This window comes from Mya arenaria, chromosome 4, assembly GCF_026914265.1.
Source record: "Mya arenaria isolate MELC-2E11 chromosome 4, ASM2691426v1".
In the NCBI taxonomy this organism is placed as follows: domain Eukaryota; kingdom Metazoa; phylum Mollusca; class Bivalvia; order Myida; family Myidae; genus Mya; species Mya arenaria.
The window spans coordinates 69568101-69576893 of NC_069125.1; the positions used below are offsets into that span (position 1 = coordinate 69568101).

An 8793-nucleotide genomic window follows, 5' to 3' on the forward strand; every position below is an offset into this window, starting at 1 on the left:
TGTTAAGTAAACTCTTAAAGTGGCTGTAGTGGTAACATCGGCTGGCATTACTCACATGATCGTGCCAAGTTTGAGTAAAACAGTCAATTATTCTGTCTCTAAACATTTTAACAAATAAATTAAAATCACCAATATCTTGTGATATCCAAGCATATCCAAAGCCATTAGTAAAAAGAAGACTTTTTACTTTGGTAGCCCAACAGATCCTTCCCGCATCATCTAGGGACTTTAACATTATGTAACATTTCCTTGGATACCTTCCAGATGGCATAGATAATAATTTACATCAATACCTTATACAATTTGTAAAATACCATACAAGTATTCGTAGTTTTTCTTACATGTAAAAATTGTCTACAAAATTTATTTTGAATCATTTCAATTGTTTGGCTATACTCATATCCCCATACTTGGGAGCCATAACATAGTATTGGCTTAATCATAGTATCCAAAATCTTGAAAAGAACTTCAGCTGGAAAATAACCAAATGGTTTTTGATAGTTTTTCAAAGCAAAAATCGCCTTTTGTGCCTGAGAAGCTAGTTTAACATGAGTTGAACTCCAGGACAACTGTGGAGTAAACAACAATCCCATATATTTGAATACAGAAGTATTTTTAATTGACTGTCCTCGATATAACCATTTTTCATTAATTTTTCACTATTTGAGACTTTGACACAAGAGGTTAGATAAGAATACATTAATTTCAGAACTCTTAAGGATTTTCCAAACACACCTTTTCTCTATAAGGATGAAAACAACTTAACATGGTTAACTTTATCAAATGCCTTACGGATATCGATATACGAACAATAAAAACGGCCACCTTTCTTGGAAAGGTACTTTTGAGTCATTGCTTGTAGACAAAAAACATTGTCAACAGCTGAAAAACCCCGACGAAAACCAGCCTGAGATTTATCAATTTTCTGATTTTCTTCGGCACAGTCATACAATCGTTTATTAATTACACCGGAGAAAACTTTATATAATGTGTTCGTTATAGAAATGCCTCTATAATTTCCAGGTATATTGCAAGGACCAGACTTTTGCATTGGCGTAATAATACTGATGCCCCACGAAACGGGAAAATTACCTGTTTCTAGTATTTTATTAAACAAAAGCAAAAGAACTGGTGCAATATCAGCAAGTGTGTTTTTATAAAATTCCGCCGGAATACCATCAAGTCCACAACTTTTACCATTTATCAGTTTTGATATGGACAGTTTATTCTCATGTAATGTAAACAGGTCATTAAGCGAGCTCGCCGTTTCATCGGCATATGCATGATCATTTCAAATATAAGGATCAACAACATGAGAGTCTTCAACAAATAAAAGACTACGAAAATACTGGAAGCATTCCTCACTAGATATACTAGAGTCTATAGCTTTAATGGGCTTACTCTTCTTTAGAACTTTCCAAAACGAACTGGGATTATATTTACTATTTACTAACGCCAATCTATTCGAACGTTGATACTCGTAAAGTTTTCTGTCACAACAATTCTTAAAATAATTTCGCCTGTCTTTATAAATCCGGAGATCTGATGCTAAGTAAGTTACTCGTAAGTTAGAAACATATCGAAACTTCTGCAACATGCAGCTGCCCGCTTCCTGATATAAGGAAGTAATATAATTTACAGCAGAGTTTACATTCGTGCCTAAGGACCCAATCAGTGATTCATACTGGGTCTCTAACAAGTCTCTAAATTTAAATAAAAAATCATCCTTTACAGAACTGCGCCAACGGAATTTCTTAATTGAGCCCTGCAAACTTACATCAGTGTTCTGTTCATTATCATGTAAAATCATTGGAAACTCAAAAACACATGTAATAGGAAATGGTCTGAATCATCTCTTTCTAAGACCTTCAAATCTTTGATATACTGAAATAACGTGGAAGACGCGACCATATAATCAACAACACTAGCACCATCATTTGAAAAACATGTAAAATCGCCATCTTTATCACCAGGAAAGCGACCGTTCAAAAAATGAATATCAAAGATGCAACACATATTAACGAGAGATTTCCCATAGTTATTACCTCGTAAAATATCCTTATTATTACGATGATTATCAAATGTACTACCATCATAATCAGTATTACCAAAAATATAATACAGATTGTCGAGCGGTATATAATCCAAAAAGTTTTTACATCTACTGTTCATGTCACCTGACAAATATAACATTGCATTAGGATAATCATATATGATGTTTTCTAAGTGATTATACATATCATTTATACCATTTTTCTCAGGTCTATCATTGTAATAACAAGATCCCTCAGGAGATATATACGTAAAATACATTATTATATCTTTGCAATTATAAATGGAGGAAGACTTGAAGAATAAAAGAATACAATTTTCAAAATGGTTATACATTTGCTGTATCGATATCAATTTGTGTAAAGTCATTAAATTCTACCTTAACCATATTCCATGTTTCACAGATATGTATAATGTCATAGGTACTTAAGTACTTGATGACATCTGCATTTTCATAATATTTATTTAATCCGCAGATGGTCCACGATATAATCTTTTCAATTCATTGTCACTATTTTGTAAGCCTCCGCCTAATCCCTATGCATAGGAATATTCGTCATCATCGGTAGTCCTCGGAATGCCCTCGATTGGTTGGTTTGCGTCATGTGACTGACCGTTGTCAACGCTACCGTTACCGCGCTGACTTCCGACCAATCGATGTTCACGAATCATACGCTCACCCAGAATTTTTCGATGCCGTTTCACACGATCAGAGTAGTCTTGTTGAATTGAGCAATTAGAATTTGGATTAGATTTAAGAACATTTGTAGCACGATTAAGTAAAGTTTGACAATCCTTAAAGCGAACAAAACGTGCTATTATTGTACATGTATTACTATCATTGGACCTAAGCCGGTGAGCACGATCGATATCAATCTGGTCCGATTCTTCCCCAAGGGTTGTTTTGAGAAAATATCTTAGTTTTTGCTCGGGCACAGACCATTGCTAATTTATTTTGCCACCATTGAATCTCAAGTTATTTCTCCTGGAGTTATTTTCATATTGGTCAAGTTTATTCTGCATTTGAAACATTTTAAAGAGCAACATTGTCAAGTTTTAATTTTTCATAGTCTAATTTTAAATCATTAACGGTCGACAAAACAGAATCAATTTTGGAGTTCATGCTGTTTATATCTTATGAAACACGTGCATTCTGAGCTATTAAATCATGTTTCATATCCCTTAAAAAGTCAAACATGTCTGTACCCTGGTGTATACGTTCATAATCTTGCGCAGGCTGTGGTGACCGATCCAGTTGGTGCTGGGGACCCGGGGAGGTGTAGTTCGGGGGACGGCCCTGAGAGGGCGAAGCTTGCTGTCTAGGTTGACTAGATGATACTGTAAAGGAGGATATGGACGTTTGGTGCGTAGCACGACCATGGGCTATCTGGGCCTCGCCCGACCCGGGTCCGGCGTAGGGGGTCCGTCCGACTGGGACACTCTGACTATCGCTACAGGCGGCTGCCTGGCTTCTTGCTGAAGTAGATTTACGGGAACCGTCAGCTTTATGAGGCCCCGGATTCCTTTCAACGACTCCACAAACGATCAACAACGCCACCAAACACGTGGTTATGTAGAAAGCCAATCTCCATTTACGTCCCACATGATCATACAACACATTTAAACAAAAAATTGACTTGCTAGGTTGAGAAAAACATCCTATTTTAATCCTCCACTGGTCAATACTAATCCCCATTGTCAGTTTAGTCAGTTATTCACAAAATTTCATAAATTTTCTCGAGTACTGGATAAACATACCGCCATCTTATCAAGGGACACAACTCCAATTCCCACGATTGTTTATGAAGTCACTCAACAGAAAAGAGTTCAATCCTTCATCAAAATCTCTGGTAAGATTTGAAAATGGAAAATATCACTTTTGAACTTTGCTCCACCGAGTCAAACTAAAAGGGACAGGGTCAAAGATTTATTTATTTTACATGGCAATGTTTGTTATTTAAAATTAACATACTCGTATGAACAATTTTTTTAATAACAACTGGAATATAATCAAATAAATACGTGGCGCGCGCCCCTCAAATTTACAACGTTTACATTGCTATGTCAATTTCGAAGAGTAGAATACACCTAAACGAATCATTTCAGGCTAAACATTATAAGCTCGACTATTCGAAGAATAAGGAGAGCTATACTACTCACCCTGGCGTCGGCGTCGGCGGTGGCGTCGGCGTTGGCGTCACACCTTGGTTAAAGTTTTGCATGTAAGCACCTTTAAGTCATTATCTCACTAAATACATCAGTTATTGCATTGAAACTTTTGATATAAATTCCCAACTATCTAACCTACTAAATTAATGAAATTAGATAACAATTATTTGAATATAATGCAAATTATAGGCCTTTATTATTCGACTTAAAAATTCTGGTTAAGGTTTTGCGTGTAAGCACACATAGGTTAATATCTCAGCAATTACTTGAGGTATTGCATTGATACTTGACACAATGGTACTCAACCATCCAACCTACTAAATTAACCAAGTTAGATAACTCTAGTTTGCATTAAAAGCAAATTATTGCCCTTTATTATTCGACTTAGAAATTCTGGTTAAGGTTTTGTAACCACATTTAAGTCAATATCTCAGCAAATCATGTATTGCATTGAAACATTAGATATGTATTCCCAGACAACACTTTTTTGAATATAATGCAAATTATTGGCCTTTATTATTTGACTTAGAAATTCTGGTTAAGGTTTTGCATGTAAGCACACATAGGTTAATATCGCAGCAAGTACTTCATGGATTGCATTGAGACTTTATACAATGGTACTCAACCATCCAATCTACTTAAATAACCAAGTAAGATAACTCCAGTTTGCATTAAATTAAAATAAGGCCCCTTTTTCATTCGACATAGAATTTCTAGTTAAGGCTTTGCATGTAACCACTTTTAAGGCAATACCCCAGCGAATACATCATGTATTGCATTGAAACTTTACACACAGGGTCCCATCTATTAAACCTTCTTATTTAATCAAGTAAGATAACTCTATCTTTTATAATATATAATTTTTGCCCCTTTATTATGCGACTTAGAAATTCTGGTTAAGGTCTTGCATTTTAGCACACATAGGATAATATCTCAGCAACTATTTGATGTATTGCATTGAGACTTTATACAATGGTATTCAACCACCCAACTTAATTAAAACCAAGTTAGATAACTGTATTTTGCAAATAATGGCCCTTTATTATTAGACTTAGAAATTCTCGGTAATATTTTGCATGGAACCACATTTATGTTAATATCTCAGCACACCATGTCAATTGCATTGAAATCTAATCTAACAGTGATCCATGCATGTTTCGCCAAAACTTTTCAATCCTTACATTGAAAAGCGGCGGATTAGTCGAGCGCGCTGTCTCTGTGACAGCTCTTGTTTGAGGAACGACGCTCTGACCCCCTCCCCACTAGCGATGGCATAAACACATTTTTAACAATACGCAATTTACCGTTCACAGGCTGACTCAAACCCTATATTGATGGAGAACCAACAACAGAAAATCCGACTTCAGCTCTTAACATGGGGTACTTAGTTTCAGAAGCTACTCTTTTAAGAGTATCACTAAATTTTGCATCAGAGAAACAGATGTGTTGCCTCGGCATCATATAAGTTAATAGCGACAGAAATACTAAATACAGTGTGTGTGATGACTATCAATGGCACGAGGGTGATGAATGTAAATCAACGTAGTGCATAAATTTCCAGAGAAAAATATTTGCAAAAAAACGTCCTAAAATTGTCAATTTAACACAAACATTAACATAGTGGAACTAAGTCATAAGTATGTGTACGTCATCTTGTAAAGACTCTTTCGCACGAACAGCATGTATCATGGATTGTTCTGAAATCTTTATTCAACGACCATTCAGATTAAAGGCACGTGCTCTGACTTGGAATAATTATTAAAAAAAATAAACATCATAGCAAACACCTGGCTGACTGTGGAATTTGAAAATTAGAAATATTTTATACTTTATTCATTTCCATTTTTATTTGCAGAAATATTAAAACAAGAAAAACCAGAAATACATTTCTAGACAGCATTTTGAACAGCTTTTAATGAACTTACAGCACATATATTGAAATTACTGAAAATCGTGACACTGAATGTTAGTAATGCACAGAGTTTCTGGTAAGCTGTTGTCAGCTCAAATCGTCTGAAATCATGCTTATCTGCCAGTCGAATATGTAAATGTTTAAATTAATGGACCAGATCTGTGGTAAAATACTGTCTATAAAGTCCTGACCAAACGGGACATCTACCACTATTTGATTGTCTACAGTCCATACAACAAATTTTCAAAGGAATGTTTTAGTACAGAACAAGGTCATTTGCACCTTAGGGTGATATCAAATTTTACCCTTAAGGCTCAAATATGCCGTCCCATTATTGTCCAAATAAGTGTCATATCTACCGGAATTCACAAGTTCTTGATCGCGTCTCAAAGGACACTTGCTTTCAAGTATTGTGTGATATCATGACCTGCAGTAAGATACTGTTCATCTGATCTAACAAGACTTCCTGATCTCAGATACTGACAATCAACTCGTATCTTTAAACAACTTTTGTGCAATTGGTTCATATCTATTTCCATGCCAACTCGTTGCATGGTGTGCAGGAAGGAAGAACAGGACTTTCAGGAGTGGAGATGTCATGACATCCCTGTTCAAGATGTTTATCTGCTGTTGTTTTTCTTGAGCTGTTAAAATTTTGTTCAGCATTGATCCCTTACATTCCCACAATGACATCACGGTACATTTGTTTGCACATTTTTGAATGTCATAATGAGACAGAAATTGTAGTGGTTTGGAATCTTTATCATCAAATGTTGTTTGTTTTTATGAACTTTAACATTGTCTTCAAGCTCCTCATGACAATCTAGTACCGTAGAAGCACCAAGAGTCAGGATTAATGTTACTGTTTCTACAAATAGAAAAACAGTGGAAACTGAATCTCACAACAAGGGCTGAAGTTCTTCTGTCGGTCACTGAAAACCTGGATTTTTCGCATTGCAGCGTTTCTTGATTACTTTGAATTTGACTTTTTTAATGCTTTTGACAGGCACTTATTACATCATTATTGTATTATTTTCTAGTACAAAGCGGCGAATAGTTGAGCGCGCTGTCTTACGACAGCTCTAGTTAATGTACGCAATCGATAAAATCGTAAACCTCAAAAACCTTTCTTTCAAAAATTGGCCATTTTCTCATCTACTACGATTTACAGTACAATTCGGTATTGCATTTAAACAAATGCATATCAGACTACATTGCTATTCAGCTAATCCCCTCCAGGTAAAATACTTACGAATACTGTGTGAATCGCTCATTACTAAAGTTTATCGGAGACCAAACATGACACCTCCAAGACTATTTATGTCAATAAATAAACACTATCTTTATTATAAGATATATTTTATTTTTGAATAGCACAAAACATGTAACATACAAACGACAAGTCCACTAAGCTGCCGACCAACTTGACGGTAATGGCATGCGTACTTTCTACGTTAATTAAAACATTAAATATCTAATAAAACAGACGGAAACAAATTCTGAGCGCGGTAAACAACGGCTGAAGTTATGCTTACTTTTAAAGTACAGAATATTGTTCAAATTCACAAAATGTCATTTTTTTGTTTAACTGATAACAAATTAGATTTTGAGGACATTTGGGCACAACGGCCAAAACAACAAATATGCCCAACTAGGCTAAAAATGACCTTATTATATATGCCCAACGGCTCAACATAAAAAATGGTTCAGCGGCTTAACCAATCGTAGAAAGCCATAGACTTGTCGTAAAATAATTAAAACAAATGAATGCTCTGTATGCAATAGAAGGCCATGAAAGCGCCGACACTGCCAAAACATTAAAAACTGAGCCATTCTTATAACAATGAACACTTCTAAATTGGTAAAATCTCTTCTTCAAGGGTTCGGTTTGCCGTAAGGCGCAAAATACTGATATTCTGGCTACACTTAAGGCATTGCCGGCGTCTGAAAGATGCACCCCATTCGTTTCCAAGTAGGATTTTGTAATTTTATGGGTTAAATAACGTCTCCCATCTTATTCCTTACACCGCAGTTTATTCTACGCCGGGTGTTTTCCATTGCATTTTTGTTAAGTGAATGTGGCCATTGAGTTCATGATAGTATTTGGGAAAAAATATTTTGTAAAAGGGAGCAATAGTTTTAAAGGTATACATTTCATCAAGCGTATTTGAGATGCCTACAGTTTTAAATACTCCTAAGTCATTTCGACCACAGTGAGCTATAAGAATTGCCGGAGCATCTGAAACTGTCTCTTCCATTACTCTTATATTGTTTTCTTAATCAAACTCAAGCCCCCAAATACCAGCAACCATACATTCAGTTGTAGTAACTTCACGGTAAGTCCACGGTGTCTAGCAAAAGTGAATTCCCCATTTACGATGAAAGAACCCACCACCCAAACGTCAGTCGTCTGTCCTAAGCCCGATACCAGAACATCATAAATTACCTATTAACAATAAATTCATACATTTATGAAAATACCGGCATTTCAATAATTGATTCTATTCGGATACATATTTTATATGTATCTGAACGCCAGCGTCCGGTCGACATGATTCTACGTGTGTCTATGTCATACATAGGATTAGCTGCTAATGTCGCCGCGCCAATGCGGAAAAGAATGGGCTGGACTTTTTCTAGTTTACCCCTAACATTTCAAC

The 8793-nt window shown here is 35.7% G+C and overlaps 1 pseudogene; it reads right to left on the reverse strand.

Moving 5' to 3' along the window:
- Positions 1-439: 439 nt before the first annotated feature.
- On the reverse strand, positions 440-2421 carry LOC128231041 (uncharacterized; annotated as a pseudogene).
- Positions 2422-8793: the final 6372 nt, after the last annotated feature.